General features: G+C 46.3%; 1 protein-coding gene across 2 annotated transcripts in view; it reads right to left on the reverse strand.

Annotated features, from left to right (window-relative positions):
- Positions 1-18,495, reverse strand: part of JCAD (junctional cadherin 5 associated) — a 61,206-nt gene extending 42,711 nt beyond the window's left edge. Inside the window, exons 1-2 of one of the 2 annotated variants that reach the window (XM_058022470.1) lie at positions 18,347-18,495; positions 9,217-9,295 (exon numbers count right to left, since the gene is read on the reverse strand). The gene's annotated coding sequence lies outside the window, so the exon portion shown is untranslated. The remainder of the gene's footprint in view (positions 1-9,216; positions 9,296-18,346) is intronic. The other variant, XM_058022462.1, reaches the window with a different exon arrangement.
- Positions 18,496-18,749: the final 254 nt, after the last annotated feature.

The following is an 18,749-nucleotide window of genomic DNA, read 5'->3' on the forward strand; positions in this document are numbered from 1 at the left end:
AAAACATCTGTGGGAAGGTGCACTATCATAACCAGTGTATGCCTGGAGATGCCCCTTGCAACACCAAATTTTGTCTGAAGACCATGAAACCCCCATGACAGAGCCTGTGGCTGCCTTGAACCACTTTTCTTTCAGCTGCAGCATAGAGGTGTTGTGAGGAGGATTACAGCCATGGTAACCGGGAGTCACATTTTCAGCAGTTTTCTGCATTTTTTATCCTGGTCCCCTCTTCCAAAGCAAGATATCTCCCTGCACAGCTTCCTGACAGTGTGGGCACAGCCCTGCCTGTGCCAGCAGGCCGAGAACCAACCCACGGCACAGGGGAGGAGTCTGCTTGTTTTCTTCCACCCTGGAAAGGAGCTCTGAGCTCAGTATGGGGGTGCTCAGGTTCCATACTGGGCAGGACATGCCCAGGGAAAGGGGATGAGTGGGGTTCACAGGGGAGGTGGGCACACAGAGCAGGAATGCTCTCCTCAAGCAGCTCAGCATGTTCAGAGCTACTGTACAGAAATAATCCTCCCATAATCCACTTTGTTCCACCTCTATGGACATTTTTAGAGGGCCTTGGCTATGTGGTTGGGGATGCAGGCATGGTGAGCCTGGGACAGTCCATTTTCCTGTCCCCAGAGTCTGGGATCCCAGCAGCAGTGGGGCCTGGCCTGCTGACTGACAGGGACAAGTACCAAGTTGGATTATTTAGCTGCATTTCCCACCAAGAGGAGGCTTGTGGCGTTGTGCTGTCAGTCCATCTGCACCAGGCAGTGTGTGGCTCTGCTGTAGCAGAGGTGTTCCAAGGCCATGAAGTCCCCATGGGTTTGGGACACGCGAGGAGTTGGCTCTGAGCAGCACCAGCTGCCCCTGGCCAGGCCAGCGCTGGCTGCTGCCAGGGCAGGGCAGGGGGGCTCAAGGCAGCAGATGAGGCAGCCCCAAGGGCCAGACCCTGCAGGAAACCACTCTGACAGGCTCCCAGGAGCCTCTCCATCACTGTTTGTCCCTCTTCATCCCCAGCTGTTTATTAACTCGGGCTCAGCTGACCTGACATTCAGGTAAGCCAAATCTGATTTTCCGGCTGAGGGAGCCCTCAGATCTTCACTGTTCCCAAACAGATTTCATCAAGGAAACAGCATGCCCAGCTGCCAGCTGGAGGAAACTCAGACCTTTGCAAAGCTCTGGCTGAGAGACAGGGAGGAGAAGGAGCACAGGAGCAGCCCTGGATAGAGCACATGGCTGAGGGTCTGACCTGGGATGTCCCATCAGGTCCCATGCGTGGCCCAGGGTGCAGCTCCTCCCTGCACGGGGGGCATTGGGGATGTTCATCCCTCTCCAAAATGCAGAGTGCACCACTGATGGTGGTGTTGAGGTCCTGGGGCCACTCTGGTGATCTGGTTCAGTAAGGAAGGAAAGGCAGGAGGGGCTGAGCCTTTGGGGCTACAAGAGAGATGGACAAACAAGGTGAAGAGACCCCTAAATATAAAGAATACCCTTTGATATTTTTTGAATTGTTATGCACCTGGTACTAAAGATGGAAAAATGACATTCAAATTTCTTAAGGTATTTTGTTTTTCAAAAACTGTAGATCTAAATCACAGCTGTCTTTTTAAAATATACTGCAAAATACTTGTTCAAAAGCAAACTTTTTCTGCAACAAGGGACTTAAAGAAAAACAGTGACAAAATTCTAGTTCTGGGAAGAAAATTTTTCAGTCACAAAAGTCTGAGTAACTCTGCTCTCCAACTGCAAATGCTTTCAGACCTGCTCAAAGAATGTGCATGTGCATATGGAGCTGTGATTTGCCATTGTTTGGGATATCTTTGTTGTTGGCCTTGAAGCTGCAGGAGAGCTGCCTTGTTTCCACAGTAGAAGTGAGTACAGAGTAGGCTGCCATTGTCCAAGAAGTGTGAGTGTGACACACAAATCCACAGCATAGAAATTTAAAGCTATGGAGCAATTCTGCAGGGCTGTTAATATAATCTGACATTCAGCCCTCATCAGCCATTTTTAGTCATGGTCTTTTGACTTGTTAGACCTCTTTAGCAATCTTTAATTTAAAAAATTCCTTTCTCTCCTGAGATCTCAGATGAATGGGTAAAAATGTCATTTGCATGATAATCAAGGTCTCCTTCAAGGAAAGGGTAGGATCTGGATAAATTAACTGCAACTTGTCAAGAGTGGGAATATCCATCAGAAGTTTGTCTTCTTAATTCCAGAGTTCAGGTGATCACAGCTTTTTGTAGAAGCCAGGAGAGCAACAGCCAAGTGAAAATGCTCCAGCTTGCTCTTTGTGGCCTCACTCTGCAAAAGGGGTTGGTGGCACCAGATCTTGGCATCTTTGTAAAGGATTTCTATTTTTCAGTCTCAGGGTTGAGCTGTTATTTGAATTGGAACATTTTTCATTCAGTTGTAGCACAGTTGCGATGTCCCGTGATGTGCCATGACATTTACAAACATCAACAACAGTCCAAGTCCTTTGTTGGCTGGGAACACTCCTGGCTATTTCCAAGTGCCATGGGAGAATCAGGGATCACAGCCTCCCTCCACAGCACATCCTTGAGGAGGATGTCATTTCTGAATTGCGTTTTCTGCTGGGTGTGCTCTGACTGACAGCCAGAGCCCACCCAGCCTATGACAGCTCCGTAATAGGGGAAGCTTATCTGCCAGCAGTGCCAATAAAAATAAATCACCTACTTGCCTTATGCTCTGAGGAGATGAAAACAGAGTCATCAATGGTCTTGTGTACTTCTACACTAATTCAACACCCACAGCATTCCTTTTTTAAAATCAAATTGCAGGATTTGAGAAGACTACTATGTATTGGAGTACAGAGCTGAGGTTCAGTGGGTATGAATTATGAGGTTACAATATATTCATTGTTTGTTTAAATACTGTCTTTTCAAATTAGGTTTGCATGTATGAGTGCAATGTTCCCATTGACTAGAGCAATGTACAATAGACCACCCACAATTTGGGAGGGTGCCACGAGTTTGTCCCTCTCTGGGCAGACATTACTTAGTTTTTCATCCCCATTCTGTCTATATATCTTCAGCCTGGCCTTACTAATTCCTTCTAGATGAGCTGGAAGCATATGTGGATCACATAATTTTCTGTGGTGACCTCATATACAGCAAAAAGATGTTTTTAAATTGAAAGTCCTCAAAGCCTGTAGAGTTGAGACCTGTACCACTGATCCAAAATTCAGCTTTAGCATTTCCCACTCATTCAGTGTGGGAGTAAACCAAAATTTATTCTTCTGAAGTCAGAGATTTACATAACTTTAAGGCAGGGATGAGTGAGCATACCTCATCTGTCAAGGAGGAGCCACGTAGCAGGTTAATTTTTATGATATACTGGGGTCTCAGCTGCTTTGCTGTAGTTTTGTCATCATCCCTATAACCAGTCCTCCTACATTCATAAAAAGTAAGTGAGCAGGCAGCCAAATACGATGTACTTTGTGGAGGAATTGCTTCCTCTCTTTTGCATTGAGATAAAGTTACATAACTCAAAGCCACCAAGGGCACAACCCCTGGCTGTATTTCCATCTGGAACACATGTCCTTGCCCCTTCCCCCAGCACTTGCAGGGGAGATGCTTGGACAGGTTGTTATTTATGTCAGCACAAACTGGTGGTACCAGGCACGTCTCTGTGGCGGTGCAGGAGAGCATTAGTTCCAGCACCATTGTGGAGCATATGTATATGATGAGATAACAGACATCTGGCAGTGAGCAGCTACTGGAGCTCTGTAAATCCCTTGGCTTGTAGTTTTGTGCAGAAAAACTACCTCCAGCACAGTATATGACTGTACAGGCTTGAGTACCAAATTAAAGATTGTGTTGGTCCTCACAAAGCACAGAGCTGTGTGGTGCTGCTTTTGGATTCCCAGCTTGGTTGTCACTTGTGCCCAATTCCCTGAGAGACACGGAACCCTCAGGTGTCTCAGGATCTGCTTGTAATTCTCCAGGGTTTGCTTTGCTGCTTCACATGCCAGGATTTTAGCTGGGCCAAGCAGCTCAGCATCTGCCCTTGGGCTGTGTCCCAGCCGAGACCCTGCACATGGTGTGTGCTGCCTGCACGAGCCTTGCCCAGGAGAGTCCACAAACACAGCCCAGCACCCCACACCACAGCCCCATCACACATCACTGTCCTGGATGTGCCCACCATGTTTTGGGAATGTGATAAACAGATGGGAATGCCACATTTCCCACTTCTGAGACATGTGAAATGAGTGTTCAGGTCCCTGCTCCAGGTCCAGGCTGAGCATTGCATCCAACTGCTGTGTAGGACATGCTGCCTAAACCCCTGTGTTATTAACTCAAGGTTAACATATAGTTATTTTTATTCCAAATTATGAGATTACAAACACCATTAATATTCACCACCAGTGAGAAGCCTGGGAGAGGCAAACCTGCTGTGGAACATACAGCACATTCAATTCTGTGATGGGTCACTGCCAGCACAAGATCCCTTGGGATGGGTGCCGGACAAAATTCAACTCTCTCTTGCACTGCCTACAGCTAAACTGACTTCAGTTTGCATCCCCATGGCTTTATGTGGTAAATTGGTGGGATACTTGATCTCCAGTACCAAGAATAGGAATGAAGTGTCTGATTCCAGTGCATGATATTCTGCAAATATCTATTTGAGTAGCCAGGTCTGAGTAAAAGAAAAGAAATCAAACAGAGGGATATGGAAAAATCTTTTTATGCCTATAAAAGGATCACTTCAAAACCACAGGATTTTGTATAGGAACCTTTTTCCTTAAATAGTAGAAACAGTCACTGGGTGCATTCCATCAGTGTAAAAAATGGGGGTTAGAAAAGAGCTGCTGTGTACAATAGCAGTTTCCTCTCTTTCCGTCTCTTCCTTTGCTCCCCCCACCACACATGTACCTTGTCTTATCCCCTGAAACTGTGCTTGTAACAAACTATGAAAACAGTACAATTACTATATATATGTATTTATACACATATATACAATCAAACCCACGTCCATATACATATATGTATATGCTGTGTAGTTAAAGATGAACTGTGTGGTAGGATTTTTTTCCATTCTTCATGAAACGCCTTTCGCACAAAGAGGAACACAGCTTGGCAGTAAATCTTGCTGGGTATCTAAAACACCAGCTCAGGCTCCTCCTGCAGGCTCACACCTGCAGCCTCCTCCTGCCACCAGGAGATAGATAACCTGCCAGAGCCAGGCCTATGAAACCCAGAGCTCTTTGGCCATGGGCCAAATCCTGCCAGGCAAAACCCCACTGACATCATGGGGATTAGAGAGGTGGCTAATCAGCACAGTGGGATTTGTGTCAGTCTTTCACTCAGGATGCCATGCTGGGTCCCCCTGTGTTCAGAGGGGGTGGCTGGGGGCTGGGAAGGCCCTTGGTGTCCCCGGGGGTGAGCAGCTGTGGGGTGGCACTGGGATTTGGGGTATCCTGTGCGTGCTGCCATGGGAAGGAGCAGCAATGTGGGAATGGCTCTCCCAGGGCACAAAACTCCAGCAGCACTTGGAACAAGGGTCCTTCCCCTGCCCTTTCCATCTCAGTGGTCCCAGGCTGGCAGAGGACAGGAGGGGAGAGAAGGTTTCTGTGACTCTGGGGTTCATTGGCCCCTTTGTCTCAGAGTGGGTTGGGGAAAGGAGTCAAAACATTCCCATCTCCAAACTGGAGACAGGCTCAGTAGAGACTGAAACCTTTTTGGAGGGATTTGTGAAAAAACAGGGTGGTGTCTTTGGTACTCTATAAGAAGGGTCTTGTGTTCACATTAATGTGATGAAAATTTCATGCAAAGGGTCCCCAGGGACTCAGGCTGGCTCCAGTCCATCATTCCACCCCATGCCTAGGTGAATCCTTACAGATGTCTGTATAACAACCTGTTCTGAAAAATCTTTAATAACAGAACCTCCACAGTCTCCTGAGACAAAGTATTTCAGTGTTTTACTACACTTACTATTAAAAACATTCCTTAAATCTGTATTGTCTTTCTTAACTCCCTCCCAGCCAGACCCAGTACACACCCTGACTGAAATTTTAGCATGTGGCTGACATCTGCAGCAGGGACAGAGACCAGTTTATTAAATTTCTTGTTGATCAGCCCTTTATGTGATTGAAAACATTTTTTTCTCTCTTTAGATTTCTGTTCTTCAATCAAGCCCAGTTTCTTTTGCCTACCTTCCTGCACATCCCCATATACACCCTTTTTGAGGAGAACCATCTCCTTCCAGAAGAAAAATCTTTGGGTGAAGTCTCACACTAGCAAGGGGAGCTGAACTGAGGGAAGAGAGATGTCTTACAGGCTGTGTTTCTATCTGCGTAGTTTACAGTGGTGTTTGGGGGTTTTTTGCAGCAGTATGACATTATAGGTACACATTAGGGGCAGCCCATGACCCATCACAACCCATGGGCTCACACAGTCAGTGCCAGCCTGTCTCAAGGACGCTGGGGAAAGCTGTGCACTCATCCCCCCAAACTGCATCTCTGGGGTTTTCAATCCCTATCTCCAATTGTCATTCCACAACCTACAATCAGCACAGCTCCTGCCATAGCTGCAACAAGCACGGCACTGATTTTCACATTGCCTAAGCTGTCCCTGAAATGATGGTTAGTTCTGTTGTTAGTTCTGGGATGAAGGGAGACCCCCATAGTCCCATTCTAGGCAATCCCTTAGTCAGCAGGGAAGGCTTGACACCTTTCACATACAACTTTTTAGTGGCTTCACCCTTCCCCCAACAGTTTCACTCAGAATTCTCATTTCTGCTCATTTCTGCTGCTTGCTTGTGAAAGGGCTGACACTGTCATGGTTGCTAGAAACCAGGAGGGAAGCATGCTGCGGTGAGAGTGCACACCCTTACTCCTACTCCGTGTACTGATCTAGAAAACACCTCCTGAACATTTTTTAATGTGACCTGGCAGCAGACCAGGGTAAATGGCATGTTCTTTTCCCAGTGCTTTGGCCCAAAGTGTGTTTCAGAGGCTTAAAAGTATAGTCAGGCAATTAAATGTGATAAACGAGGCCATTTGTCACCAGCATTTTCGCTTTTCTTTAAAGTATAAAACGAGATAATGAGCAGGGCTCGAAGAAATCCTTTGTGGAGTTGCAAGCCAAGGTCACATGATATACTGAACGGATTTTCTGCCTCTCCCATCATGAGAATGTGATCTGACAATACTCCCCCTTCTGACACAGAAATCACAGACACTGTTAAGAGAGAGGGGGTAAAAATCACTAATGGTTGAAAAAACAGTGACATGTTGCAATGAAGATAGGAAAAGAAATGCACTTATTTAAGGGCAAATTTACTCCCACTGCAAGCTTCCTGTAGGTGCTGGTCAATAGGAACACTACCACAGAGCCAGCTGCACAGTACCTTATCTTACAGCAAAGCTTTGAGCAGAGATTGCCAACACATCACCTCCTCAGCAGAGAGCAGGGCACGTACCCAGGGCTGGCAGGGTTTGCTGGAACAGATGGGTCACCCATAGCCCCAGCAGAAGGGAAGGGACAGGGCTGAGATGGGCTCTGGGAGCTGTGGGGTCCTGCAGAGTGTGAGTGAGTCCCTCCCTGGGGCTCCAGGTGTGGGAGGGTATTCCTCCAGTAGTGCCCACAGGTACCTCCAGCTCACTGGGACACCCCACTCAGTGACAGACATGTCACAATGCCACACAGCTGTGTGTGACACAGCCCACAAGAGTGGTGGCTCTTTGGCAGTGTCTAAATCAGTGCAGGTTCGTATTTGTGGCTGGAGGCTCGAGTTGGATATGAATCCAGAGCTGGAGTGTCTCCAGCTCTCTTTTGAAAAATAACACCTTTCCTTCTGGCAAGTTACCAGAATGTGTTTCCTTCTGCATGCTGGTTTTTCCTATCATGTGAGGTTAGGAATTGGGAAACATTTACTCCAAGGTGTGAAACCTCTCTGCACCTGTGGGACATGAACATATTGACTGTATTGACACCTTTTCATGCTGCCCTGTATCCCACCAGGTCAGTGTTACCTCTGCACCCTTTTCCATCTCCCCTCCACATGCACCCACTTGTGTAAGAAATTACTTTTGCGTTTTTTCTTTTTCTTAACCTGTTTTCTCAATCAATCACCAGTTTATACTGAATATATTGAGGCGGGAGGGCCAGTAAGTATGGTTGTGCACAAACAGAAATGGATATTTGAGGAGCTGAGAACCACTGACAGTTGGTCTCTACAAGCTATGTTTTATTTATGTCTGTATTGTGCTGTGTTGGCAGCATTTGATTCAGCCCTGGGATGAAACCCCTGAGTTTTTGCAAACATGGACAGCCTCACACATGCCTCTGACATTAAATAAGTGATACACACAGTGCAAGGAAACACTTTTTTAAGAAACACTATTTTAAGAAAACTACCCAGATGCACCAGCAATGGGAGGTGTTGAAGTATCTCAAAAGACTAAGAATTAAAATCTTGCTAAAGAAAAAGCAGGCCAGGAGGTGCCAGTCAGGCACCAAACAAGTAAATGCCAAACTCACAGCTGAGTCACTGATTCAGCACCAGGTTAGACTCAAGTCCATGTGTTTTCATCTAGAAATGGACTGTGTGCCTGCCCTTTGGCAGGGGCTGAGCAGACCAGTGCCCTCCTCAGCCCCCAGCGACCCAACAGCAGCAGCCCAGAGCCAGCTGAACCCAGCTGAACCTTCCTACCTCACAGTGGCTGCCACAGTTGGGCTCAGTGATCTTTGGGGTCCCTTCCAACTCAGGATATTCTATGATTCCCTGATTCACATCACTGAGGTCTGTGCCTGAGGGGAATTTTCAGATGAGCTTTCAAGAGACATGACTGGATCCTGTGCTGTATTAAACTGCTGGTGAGAGCAGTCTGTCTGTCCCTACCCCCACCAGAAGCAGGCTCAGCCCCAGCTCATGAGTTGCCCTGGCTGTAGCTTGCTGAAAGGGTGGGATAATCCTGCCGAAGCCCTTGGTGGGCTGCCCGTTTCCTCTCCTTCCAACTCGATTGCTTCCAAAACAAATTCCTGTTGCAAAAATTCTGGTCCTTTCAACTCCACATTCCTGCATATAACACAATCCCTTTGAAAAGGAGGTGAACTGGTACAACTCAGTGAACTTGAAAGGAAAAATATCCCAAATAATTGTTGGAAATGATTGGAAACAAGTATCTCACAGAACAACATGTTTCTGAGTGTTTCCGATAGCAGCAGACAGCCACGGTCTGTTTGCAAAAGCACGGAGACTTACCATGGGCAGGCAGCGGAACTGTGGGAGTCAGAGCCAGCACCATTCCCCTTCTGGCAGCCAGAGCTCCTGGGAGGGCTGCCTGCAAGGAGAGGTGCTTGTGTGAAGGTGCTGCCACCATCCATTCCACCAACAGCGAGAGAAATCCCCCGGCAATCTCCAGCTATGGCCCAAGGAACGAACCCTCAACCCCTTCTGCAGCAGAGACTTTTTGGCATCCATTTGATTTGTTTGTGTTTAAAGAGGAGGACATGGAGAAGGAGGGGGAGGGTCTGACTCCCACAAGTGCAAATTTACTGCTTCAGGAAGATAGTTTCTTTGCAAACTCTTTCCATATTCTTCTTGTTATCTCTACAGAAGGTTGAGCATCTTTAAAACTGCATAAGCTTCCCTTAGGGAGGCTTGTTTTCAGATCCCTTCTCAGCCCAGTTTGGAGCAGGGACATCAAAGGCAAGGCAAATATGGTCCCCTGTTAGCTTGGATCCATTTGGAGCTGGTCTGGGCAGTTCCAGCCTGCCACGATGTTCACAGTCTTTCGAAATATTTACTTATCTGACCAACAAGAGAGTTATTTAATAAGTTATGATGTCTGCAGTTTTGTGTAAACAATTTACAGTGCTGTGATTGATGCTGGATGATGTTTGGAGAGAGGCAAGATGGACTGTATATACTGGGCTTTGGTTTGGAGAGTTCAGGCTCAGGGCTGGGCAGTATTCTACCTAATAAATAACAGTAGTCAAACATTGGGACTTTTGCTGCTTCATTGCTCACAAAGCCACACAAACAGGGCTGAATTAAACCAGGGCACATGTTGGCCATACAAACATCTGAGACCTTTGTAGAGGTGCCTGGTACAGTGGTCACAGTTCCTGTTTCTGCTTTTTCCCCTTGCCCAGGTTGTCCCCAACCCTGCAGGAAACAGCTGGGTTTATGGGCAGGACAGCCAGAACAGATGTGGAGCATCACACTTCAAGCTGCTTCTCCACATCTAGTAGAGTGAAAGTTGGGAAGTGAGTATTACCATGTCCAGAAGGCAGCTCCAGTCCTTGCAAGAACACAGTGAAATAAGTGGCTTGCTTCTTTTGGCACAGCATCAGGTCATGCTACATGGTTGGTTTCCTCAGTCCTGCATTTTACAGGGTCTTACATCAGGTTCCCAGGAGCAAGATGAGATTCCTGCTGCAGTCCTTGTTTCCAAAATCCCTTGTCTGGGTGAATACCTTCCATTACAGGTGTGTGTGATCTTGAGAAAATTGGTGGAAGGGGTATTCCTATCTCCAGTGGAGAGACACAGGAGTGTGATTGCTGTGAGTTAGGTGTGTGTGCAGCTCAGCTGGTCAGACACAGCTATGGGTGAGCAAGAGCCCTCATGAGACACCACAGCACAAGAGAGAGGGCATGGACCAACATCAAACTGAGAGGAACTCAAAGGCTTTCACTCAGTTCAAACTAGAAACAAGTTGTTTCCTTTCTGAACCATAAAATGTTTCATTTTTTTGGAGTTAAGCAACCTGGACATGTCTGAAACAAGTTTCAGGATCATGCAGTTCCCTAAAATGTTCTATAATTTCACTTTCTGATCTGATTGTGGACAAAGGCATGATTCTCAGATCCCCTGAAGTGGAACTGCCAGGCCCAGTGGCTATGCAAGAGCTGAAGGGCAAAAGTTGGGAAGGAGAGGACAAAAACTCTTCTCTAGCTACCAAGTGGCTGTTCATATTGACTGGTCCAGGCAAAAAACCTAAAAACCCCTTTATTCTGGAAATCCTATTTCAGACACATTTACTGTCAAAGGCTGACTCCAGGTGCTGTGAGGAAATAATGGCAGGAATCTAAAAGGAGGAAATTAACCCTAAAACTGACACAAGATGTCTGGGTGGCTAAGAGCTGGATAAAGGCTCTATGTACCCATGGAGAGAAAAATATGCTTCCTCTGAACAGAGACAAGTAAGGAAGTATTGATCTGAAATTATTGAACTGTGGTACTTCATCCATGCTGCTGAACATGGCCTTGCCTAATGGAGAGAAAAGTACAAGGAGGTCTTTCTCATTCAAATGGAAAAAGGAAAGGATGTCTGAGGCACACGTTCCACATATTGCATTCACCATGGGAGGAAAGTAATGCTCAATACCCTCCTGATGTTCAAAACTGTTTCTGCAATCCTCTTCAGCTGAGAAAAGGCTGATTGATCTCCCAGCTTCACCTCTAGTGTTAGCGCTAAAAAGGCTGTACCTTTTTATTTGGTCTGTGGAAATCTGCACTCAGAACAAGAAGGATCTCAAGCAAAACGCTGCCTGCCTCCTCCTCCCCCGAGGGACCATGCAAAGACACATTGCACTTAGCAAAAGAAGTGAAGGTTTTGGGGGGACCTAAGTGCCAGCAGGCTGATGGCACCACTCTTTGTCTCCTTGGAGATCTGTCTTGATGTAATTAATGATAAAGAACTGGAGCAAGAATAAAAATGATTCAGAGAAGCTTTGGTATTTTTCCCCCAGTTCAGCTCTATGATTAAACCCACACAGAGCCTCAAATGAGGAGATGAGCTTCAATTATAGCTAAGGAGCAGCATAATGAATTATCTTCTTTGCACTTACTTTAGCTGGTGAGTAACTCAATTTCCATCCAAATCCATGTTGACTATAACTGATTTAGCCAATAACTGATTCATCAAGATGCTGGAAGAATGTGGAATTAGAAATGCAGAAGAAGGGCTGTAGCTCTTCTTCATTTTAATATTGCTAATCTAGTGCAACATTTTTAAGAGATAACTTTAATGCTACCTACACTTCTGTGTAAGTCCACCTTTAACAAAAGTTAAATACAAGAAAATGGCCTGCTAATGAAGAGTTTGAATCCTCTCTTTTATATATAATAAAAAATATTTTTATTTGGGATAGTGAGTCCTTAGATTTGCAGACTCCAGCCAAATAACAGAGAGTATGTTGTGTGGCTTATGTAATTTTAGGGTCTTTTGCTCAGAAATTCCCAGACCTGCAGGTTATGAAGTAATAATTTAAATACTATTGAAAAATATCAGCGGCCTCAGCCTCCTCACGCTGCCCAGGAGTTGTGAGCTGCATAGGGTTGGCATTGCTGTGTTTCCAGCCTCAGCCATGGTCTGTAGGTACCAGTAGGAAGAGACAACTCTCAGAGCAGTTTTCCTGCATTCAGGAAAGGATCCTGTTCCTGGAAGTTACAGGATTTTTGGGTTCCTGGGGCAAAACCAATATGACTTCTGAAACTCTGCTCTGCAACTCTGGGAGCAGCTGGAAAAATTTGAGGGCTGGGTGCATGAGTCCTGTGGAGCAGGAGGATCTTTCAGAGCTGCAGGATCTTCAGCCCTGGTAGAAGGAGGCACTGGCCCACAGCCCTGCTCAGGCAGAAAACCAGTTTAATTAACTTTTTAAAATAGTGTTTGGGGTTAATTTTGTACAGCAATTTACAAAGAACTCAAGGGATGTTATTGTTTAAATAAATATTTAAGCAAGATCCCTCTCAGTTTAAACACAGCGAACTGTGTGTGAAAAGCAGCAACATTTGATTACAAATATACAAGAGGCCAAAACAATCCATTATGAGCAAAGGTGTCGGAGGTGGATCAAACATCATTTTGTTTGATTCTGTTTCTCTGAGGGAAGTTATTGATAAGGGGATTTCTGCCTTGTGCCAATATGTAGCAGGGGTGCAAACCTTGGCAGTGCTATCCAGTCAATGTGAATTTGTGTCTGAGTAGGGGTTTCCCAAATTCACCAGTGCAAAAGGCTGAAATGCTCATCTTCCTCAACCTGTGCTTTTGAAAAAGGTAAGGCCTTTTTGCCTTACCAGAAATTAGTATTTCTTTCCTGACGACTGTGTATTCAATCCCCTTCTGTATCTGAGCTGCAAGGCACTAGACCACAAAATTAGTCACTTTTCCAAAGTGTCCCTGAAACTGGAGGATTCTGTAGAGGTCACACAGCCCAAGTGACACATTTCATGGATACATTTGAAGACTTGGCAGATTCCCTGTATTGAACAGGACTTGATTTACACAGGAGAACACTGTTTGGATTACCAAGATGGTCACTACAAGAGTACTCGGAAAGGGCTGTGCCTTGATAGGAGACAAAATCTGTACATCCATTTGTAAGCAGATTTTTGGATGTTTCACCCTAACACACATCACTACACAGCAGAATAAAATGAAGATATATTTATATTTGAAATGCAATTGCAGGAAAGTAGCAACCTTCTCTCAGGTCTTGGGTCATTTTGATTCTCTCAAGCCACAGGATCTGAAGACCTCAATCTTACTCTACAATTACATTCAGAAACCCAAGATTCTGGCATGGATCAGGACAGTGGGCTTGGCTCACAGAATCTGTGGAAACATCAGGGTATGTAAGGTAGGTAAAAACCTGATAATTTGGGAAAAAAAATAGCATTAATTTCTGAGACAAAACAATTCATGATTCATAACCAATTGTAAACAAATGAGTAATAATATTACACAAAAGACCCATTTTGTTCATTGAGGAACCACAGAATTAATTGCATGTACTTTAGTTTCCAGCAAAGTCCCAAGGCACAGTGTTGTGATTGTTGAACCAGTCATGTTACACATACTGGTTTAATTCAGGCCAAAACTGCAGGAAGAGCTTGGGATTCTCTGAGTAGAGTCTGAGCCTCAAGTAGGTCAAACAATTCATCAAGCAATGAAGGTTTTGGGTTAGCACTCACGAGGTGACCTGACTCTTGCTCTGGGCTGTGAGCAGTGTGAGGACCTGGCTGGACCAGCTGGGGTGCCAGATGAGGAGGCAGCAGCTCTTTCAGATCTGTGCAAGAAACCTTATGCACAGACTTGACTGCCGTATTCATGGTGCTGCTCCCTACTTGTAATCATCTCATCAAAGCTGTAAGAGCAACATCCTCCTGGATTTATTTACTTTGTGACAGCTCCCACAAGGACATTCTCAATAAGTATCTCTGCTCCTTCAACTGACAACTCCACTCCAGTCTTATTCAGCATAAAACTTCAGTGATGTCCATTTTTTACCTTGACCCCTAGAGCAGAATCCCATAAGTATTCACCTCTCCTTTTCCTTTTCTGTTTCAGTTCTCCTGCAAATCCCTCCTTACAACTCCTGGTTGTGACATCCTTGACTAAGGCAAGGCTGTCAGTGCACGGCAAGCCCTGTCTGCAGCCCTGGCCAACAATATCTCACAGCTTCCTAGGGCTCCTTCCCCCCTCCACAGCTGGCTGTAGGCAGCTCTGATCTCCTCACACTGTTCTCACAGCTCCTGTCCTTCTGTTCTTTGTTTCTGCAGTCTCACAGAGCACGGGGCTCACAGGAGCTGATGAAGATGACAAAACTTCACAGCCTGTCTCTGTGGAGGGAGAGGCTGTCCAGGTTGCTCCATAGTCTATAGTCATAAAAGAAGTGAGGAAAACCACCTTTCCCTGCCACTGCAGCAGGAGGGGAAACAAGCAGGCTGCAGCTCCTACCTTTGGATGTGGAAATCACGTCACAATGAGCACTGAGATTTTGCCATCTGTCTCCAATGTTGCATATGCATTGCCTACAAAAATAGGCTGTAAGAATACTGCTATGACTGAAAAATCCATGAGGCAAGAGATGCCAGAATTAGGCCTCCTTTGTGCTATGTGTTGTGGTACAATTGTTAATTAGATGAACACACAATATTTTGCCAGAGGTCTCAGCTTTATCCCATGGTACTGGATGAACTTTTTTCACTGGAGATATTCTATAGAAGGGTTTTTTTCCCTTAGAGTTCAGTGCAGTCTCAGGCTTTATTTTCTTCCCAACTTCTCAATAAAAATGACTGAATTTCCCAAAACTTGGAACTACAATGACACATTTCCCTGTAGTACCTGGGTTTTTCTAATACTTCTGTCAAGGGTGGTGGTTCTTTAGCCATTTGAATAAAATGGAAACAGAGACAGGCATGTCAGCAACAGCTTGACTGCACCAGGCACTATTTTATCAGAATCTTGGTCACCCATCCCAGCTGTCCCCAGAGGGTGACCAACAGCCATGGGGCTGTGCAGGAGTGTTCATCACCAGGCACACTGGACATTCTGGAGGCAGAGCTCCCCCCAACTCCCATGGGAGCAGTGGACATCAGGAGCAGGGCCTTATGGCATGTGCAGACAGTGGGGCACCCACAGCCACTGGCTGCAGACTGGGAGAGCCTCAGCAAGACCTGGCACAGAGACCATGCAGGGAGAGTGGGACTGGAGCCAAGGCTGAGGCAGCACTCATGTTCTCAAAAAGGGACCAAGGGTGGGGCAGCTGAGGTTTCATATCAAGCTCTGCTGTGCCTGGACTCTCCTAATGGCTCACACCTTGACATACACCTTCCTGACCTGCTCCCAGGCCCCCTGACTCCTCATTTGTGCCATGTACTCCTCAAACCATTCCCATGCAACCCTCCAGCTTTAGCATCCAAGTACCAGGTCTTTGCTGAGCCCAGCATTGCCTGGGTCCCTGTCTGTCACCAAGCTGTGACAGGAAAGAATCAGTGTTGTTCCCTTCCTGCCTTCCCACTGACCATCAACTGTGCCCTGAGCAGCACTACACCAAGAGCCCATCTTCATTCTGCTCCTCGAGCTGGGATGACCCTTAGATTGCAGAGAGAGGGCCTGGGTCCCTGTCATGCTGTGGGGAAGCACCAGGATCTGCAGGAGCTTGGTGGCACTGACTGTTTGCACAGGAGCACTGGGGTCAGCACTGGGAGCTGCTGGGATGCTGGGCTGAGCTCACTCATGTGGGAAGGAATCTCAGCAGATTTTGACTGCTCAGCCTTAGCACATCCCTAAGAAGTTGCTATTTTCTCCCTTCAAAGGCTATCACTAAGGCAAATTGGAGGAGATTTACAAAGTTAAAAAAAAAAAAAACACATTCCTAACAGAAAGCTGCCAAATTTCAGATCTCAACTCCAGAGCACAGAGGGATAAGAACTATCCAAAAAAAGGATCACCAGATTCCCCCCTCCTGTTTCTTCCTTTCTTTTTTTTCCAGTTGGACAACAATTCCTTTTTCCCTATGCTCATTCTTGGAATGCACAAAGCTGGCTGGACAGTTTTGGCTGAAATTTTCCAGAAAAGAACTTATCCCAAGGCAGACAATCAAGTTGGAAGAGCTCAGTCTAAACTTTTCAAGTCTGACAAAGTTACAAGCAGCAGCACAGGCGGTCCTGCAGCAGGACAGAGATGAGTGACCTTTATCAGGAGCTGCAGCAATCCCACCTCTGACGCACTCAGCATTATAATAGCTGATGATGCTGCTCCATTCAGGTGCATCTGATCATGATTCAGATATGTCACCAGGAAAAAAGCTTTAAGTCAGTCATCCCACTGAGCCTTCCCACACCCTTCCTACTCGAGCAGCTCTTTCCATCTAACAACTGATCACAGAGGAAAACACAGCTCCCTCGCCTCCAGTATTTGTGAGCTGTGTGTGTGAGCTTCTGCTTCTTGGATAGAGGCAGCTGATGCTAAAATAGGATTGCTCTCTGAACTAATGTATTCAAAATTAATAAAAGAAATAAAACAACACACTCCTCTGGCATGTTCCCATGCATATTTTCCATAAAAGTTAATTTTTCCACAAGAACAACTGGTGAGTTTGTGGGGGTTTTGCACTGAATCTTGATACAGAGCTTAGAATTCTTGGCACTGCTTAGGACGTTAAAATGACATCAGCTCCACTTTCTATATTGGAATTTTATAGTTCCTGCCTGACCGCATTTCTTTGTTTTGCACATGTTCTCTCTCTGAGCTGCCTCTCTGCCGCGGTGTGCTCAGAGAATCAGGAAAAGAGGTGTGTTTGTGTTCCTCGCAGCCCTGCTTGTCCCTCTCTGAGCCGGGCACCCAAGTGATAACGCTGCATTTCTCCCCCAGGACAAAGCAGCACTGTTGGCTCAAGGGACCAGGGCACCTTTTCCAGTCAAGAAGCTTCCCCACAGCACGACAGCTCCGTGCTGAGAGGAGCTGGTGTGTCCCCTTTCCTCTGGCAGAGCAGGAGTGGGGAGCACGCTGCCATGGGGAGTGACGGCTGTGGGACACTGGGGACCGGGGTGGCCAGTGACTGCACACAGGACAATGGGAAATCAGCCAAGGAAAAAAGGAATGGAAAGCAGAGGAAGGGGAAAGTGAGCATCTCTGTGTGCAAAACAAGGATTTCTCCAGTACTGGAAGGTAGCACCTGGAGCAGCATTTGTTTGTGCTACCCCGATGGAAGGAGAGAGTGCCTGCCCCCAAAACACAATCATACTGTCCCGTGCCTTGGGGCAGGGAGGGGCAGCATTATTTTAAATTAAGCAAAAATGTGAGTTAGGGTGTTACCATATTCCCCCCAGCAGTGCCACCGTCTGTGTTTGAACATCGCGGTGCAGGAGGGCTGATGAGGCGCTCGGCATCCCCCGTGAGCAGCGGCGCAGGGCTGGCAGAGTTAACAGACCCTGGCGCTGCGAGTGCAGCTCCACGGGCGTTAGCACAGACAGCACGCTTGCTTCCTGGATTTCAAATAGAATAACTATTCAAGGAAAGATGATGCTTTTCTACATCCCCTGCGCCTTGGAAAGCAGTAAGAGGAAAGAAAAGCAGTTAGTTATCTGGCACGCCGCATCCAAACATTCCTGAAAGCACGCTTGGATCCGCCGTTCCTGTAAGAGTCACGCTGGAGCAGCATTAGCATATCCTCAGTAAACAGACCCAGTGCCATCCTCCAGCACAGCCTCAGCTCCCAAACGGGATTACAGCAGCTGGACAAACCCAGGAGGGACTACACCTGGCACTTAGCAAAATGCCAGCTCTGCTGTAGCCTGGCTGGATGACAGCAGCTCCCAGGTTTGCTGTTTCCTACAGGCTCAGCTTCTCTGGTGTGTGATGGAGAATCACTGCTCCTTGCTTCTCTGTGCAAGATTTATCATTTCATCCTTTCACTGTCGTGTGGAAATAGCCAGGAGACCAGACTAACATTTCAAGATTGTAAAGCCATTTGCCAAACACTCCTTGCTCTATAACAGCAACATTTTTACAATTGCTTTTGCCACAGCCCTTTTGCAATCATGTTTATAAGCTCCTTTACAAGTGCATGCAACCGTATAGAGAATGCAGAAAATCTTTACCTTGCTTGCCCAGAGGAGAGAGCCTGGCTTCCTCTCATGGATCAAAAGTAGGATGAAAAACAAACCCGAGAGAGACCCGTGAACAGATTCATCTGCTGAGAGTTGTTTAAATCCTGAGCCTGCTCCTGCTCGCGGCTCTAAGTTTGTGCTCTGAATAGAGGCTGTGTTATTTTAACCACAGGATTTCTAGTCATGGGGGAGGAGAGATGGATTAGGTACGTTTGCAATCTAATGCTTCACATTTACCTCAACTGAAATGAACTACTTTTAGCCTGATGTAAATAAGCACAGCTAAGATATAGATTTCAAGTGCCCACTAACCAATTATGCTTAAACTAACATGCTAAATAACTGTGGAAAATTCCAGAGGAATAAGATAACACACTTCTGTGTTCTTTCCTAA

This window comes from Melospiza georgiana, chromosome 1, assembly GCF_028018845.1.
Source record: "Melospiza georgiana isolate bMelGeo1 chromosome 1, bMelGeo1.pri, whole genome shotgun sequence".
Classification (NCBI taxonomy): domain Eukaryota; kingdom Metazoa; phylum Chordata; class Aves; order Passeriformes; family Passerellidae; genus Melospiza; species Melospiza georgiana.